The sequence below is a fragment of the Panthera tigris genome, chromosome E1 (genome assembly GCF_018350195.1).
Source record: "Panthera tigris isolate Pti1 chromosome E1, P.tigris_Pti1_mat1.1, whole genome shotgun sequence".
NCBI classification, from domain to species: Eukaryota; Metazoa; Chordata; class Mammalia; order Carnivora; family Felidae; genus Panthera; species Panthera tigris.
The window spans coordinates 2,516,144-2,520,193 of record NC_056673.1 but is presented as its reverse complement, the minus strand read 5'-3'; positions in this window follow the sequence as shown (position 1 = coordinate 2,520,193).

Below are 4,050 nucleotides of genomic sequence, written 5' to 3'. Positions count from 1 at the left end.
GGAGGGGCGGCCAGACACTGGGGACATGGCTTGGCCCACCTCCTCCCTGGAGGCAGAGGGAGGGGTGCTAAGGTCCAGAGAGGGTTCTGGGGCCAGCGTCCTCTCAGCTTCCTCAACCAGGCTGAGGGTGCCTGTGGGGAGCAGCGTGGCCTGCCCCAAGGGTCCCAGATGGCCCTGCACCCACCAGCCCCCCTGGCCTCAAGACCACCTTCTTTCCCTTTCTCTCACCGGGGAACGCCAAACGCTCCCCGGGAGACCTGGAACCATCTCTTTCAGAGACCTTAAGCTTCACCATCTCTCCCCACCCTCCGGGGCCTTGGCAAACCAGCGCTCTCGAAACTTCTTCCCTCTCCTCACCCCTCCAGATGGGTCACCTTGAAAGTGCCTTCTGACCAGCACCCGGCACCCCTGACTCGCATCTTCCTAGACTGCGTCCCCAGCAACGGGACCGGGTCCGTTTCTGCTCTGCTCCTTCAGAAAGCAGATCCGATCCGGCTCTGCCCAAACCCTCGTGAGCCGATAGATCGCTGGGCTGGGAACAAGGCTGGGTTCGCAGGCCAACTCTGCGATGGGCAGAGGTGACCTGTACTGGGTCCCTGACTCTCTGGTCCTACCTGCCTTCCTTCCCTCGCGTTCATCCAGGCATCTGTCTAGGCTACAGGCACTCACCGGTGCCTTCCTCTGCCTGGCTCTGTTCTAGAACGTGGGGGCCCATGGCAGACATGGCCCCTGCTCTCAAGTTCAGAGCCCAAGCCCTGTACCACTGGGATTTGGGATATTTCTTGGGATGCCTGGGTGGCTCGCTCGGTTAAGCGTCCAACTTCGGCTCAGGTCATGATCTCACGGTTTGTGAGTTCGAGCCCCGCATCGAGCTCTGTGCTGACAGCTGGGAGCCTGAAGCCTGCTTCCGATTCTGTGTCTCCTTCTCTCTCTGCCCCTCCCCTGCTCACGCTCTGTCTCTCTCAAAAATAAATAAATATTAAAAAAGGAGAAAGAGAAACCAAAGGAACCTAGCATGCATCCTAAAAATGATACAAATTGTTGAAAGAGAAAGCAAACTTGGTTGAAAGGGTAAAATCCAAAAGTAGGAGGTTATTTTTTGTGTGTGTTTTTATTTTATTTTTGAGAGAAAGAGCGTGAGGGGGGAGGGGCAGAAAGAGAGGGAGACACAGAAGCCGAAGCAGGCTCCAGGCTCTGAGCTGTCGGCATAGAGCCTGACGCGGGGCTGGAACTCACAGAATGCAAGAAAGATCATGACCTGAGCTGGAGTTGGACGCTCAACTAACTGAGCCATCCAGGCACCCCCAAAAGCAGGAGTTTAGAAAAAAGATAAACTTATAAAAGGAAAAGAAGGGGCGCCTGGCTGGCTCAGTCAGAACATGTGACTCTTGATCTCGGGATTATGAGTTCGAGCCCCACATTGGGCGTAGAGTTTACTTAAAAATGAAATAATAATTTTAAAAAACTCAAGGGCTTGTTGAAAGCACAGCAAGGACCATTGATTGGCCCAATGCAACTTAAACTATTCTGTGCCACAGGAAAAGAATGAAATCTCCAATTTATGTAAAGTTGTGGTTTCATTAATATAAAACCTGATAATAAAGACTGTAAAAACCTAGAAGCTAAATTAACTTAGAAGCAAAACTCTCAACATAGTATCAGAATACATTGATGAATTAAAGAAGATTAACGCTGTAAGTAAAGGTTCATTCCGGGGGCACAAAGTTGATTTTGTAGAGAAAGCTATCAACATAATTCGTGACATTAACAAATTAAGGAAGAAAAATATGATCATGTCGAGAAATGCTGAAAGGAATTTGATTAAATGTCAGCATCCATTCCTTCAAAAAAAAATTAAGAATACAGGAGATATCCTAATGGCTAAACACTAAGAGAATTCCGATTAAAGAACCATACAGGGATGCATACGGACAATGTTATAATGCATTCAAGAGGATCAAAGAAATAAAGAAAACAACACTGGTTAAGTATCTCTTTGCTTTTTTGATCACAGGACTTGCGCCTAAGCACTCTAGAGACCATAATAAACAACTCTTGGAGTTAGAATTTAATAAGGTAGATAGTAGGTAAATATTTTTTATCTTCTCAAAAAGTCACAGAGAGGGGAACCAGGCTGGCTCAGAACAGCACGAACACTTGACCTCAGGGTCGTGAGTTCAAGCCCATGTTGGGCGTAGAGATTACCTTTTTAAAAAGTAAATAAATAAATGTTTTAAACATCTCGGGGTCATGAGTTTGAGCCCTGTGTCAGATGTAGAGATTACTTAAAAAAAAAAAAAAAAAAAAAAAAAGGATGGAGGGAAACCTACTTACTTTGCCACATAACAGAAAACACACTGTGAAAACTACCTAAATCAAATGAATATAACTTGGCGTATGGGGCGCCTGCATGGCTCGGTTGAGAGTCTGGCTCTCGATTTCGGCTCAGGTTGTGATCTCACAGTTCATGAGTTTGAGCCCCGCATCGGGCTCAGGGCTGATAGCGTGGACCCTGCCTGGGATTCTCTCTCTCTCTCTGCCCCTCCCCTGCTCACTCTCTGTCTGTCTGTCTCTCTCTCTTTCAAAATAAATGATAAACATTAAAAAAAAAAAAATTTTTCCCCCTTGGAGCTCCTGGATGGCTGAGTCAGTTGAGCATACGACTTCAGCTCAGGTCATGATCTCACAGTTCATGAGTTCGAGCCCCACATTGGGCTCTGCACGGTCAATACAGAGCCTGCTTGGGATTCCCTCTCTCCTCTCTCTCTACCCACCGCCATGCTCTCTCTCTTAAAATAAGTAAATAAACTTAAAAAAAGATTTCTAAATAATAATAAATAAATAAATAAATAAATAAATAGTTTTCTTATTGACTAAACTCTACGCCCAACATTTGGCTCAAACTCACCAACCCCAAGGTCAAGAACCACACGTCCTACCAACTAAGCCTGCCAGGCTCCCTAGATTTTTTTAAAAGTAAAGTGAGGTTGAGAAAACTAAAAAGTAAAACCGGACTCTGAATTACACCACACATAAAAAGAAATAAAGATCAGGGGAATTGAAAGGAAAATAAAAATTTTAATGAAATTAAAATCCAGTCTCCCCCCGCCCCCCGCAAACACCCACAGAAATCTAGACAATAGGAATATACTCTAGTGACTGGACACCCAGAAACTACAAAAAAAACTAGACATGTGAAGGAAGACCTAACACTTTTTAACAAAGAGGCAAACATTGCTTAGGGCAGGCGGGCAGGGCAGAATTTTGCAATGCAGAAAACAGTTTCTATCTGTAGCTGTCAAGGAGCTTGAACAGATTCAGGGAAGAATGACCCAACGGAAAAAAATACCATGCAGCCATCTAAAAAATAATATATGCAGGGGCACCCGGGTGGCTCAGCCGGTTGAGTGTCCGACTTCGGCTCAGGTCATGATCTCACAGCTTGTGAGTTCAAGCCCCGCGTCGGGCTCTGGTGCTGACAGCTCGGAGCCTGGGGCCTGCTTCGGATTCTGTGTCTCCCTCTCTCTCCGCTCCTCACCCACTCGCGTTCTGTCTCTGTCTCTCTCAAAAATAAATAAACATTAAGAAAATGTTTTAATAAGTTAAATAAATAAATATATGCATTCGAGCTCTACCAGGTGACATAATGGCACAAGAAATTTACTGAGTGAAAAACAGTGAAATGCACAGAAGTGGGTGTAATAGGATCCAGTTCTGGCATGAAAACGAGCAAACCCCAGCAGGTTGTGCGCGTGCATTCGCGTGTGTGTATACAACTCATTCGTGATGAAATTGTGTATACGGATGCTTGTGCAATAAAGCTATCTTTCAAGGCAAATCCTAACTCGTTGCAAGCAAACCAACAGAAATAAAGCCCAAGAAAATAAAAAGTAGCTCTAAACCCATCCACGTAGGTCACAGTAAACACCGTACTGTGCACCTGTCCGTCCCTTTGTTGTTTTTTTTTTTTTTTTCCTACGCTTGTGTGTATACTTTCACCCCAATCAGGGTCCTAACGGTTCACATTGTTTTTTGAGATCTGTTTCTTCC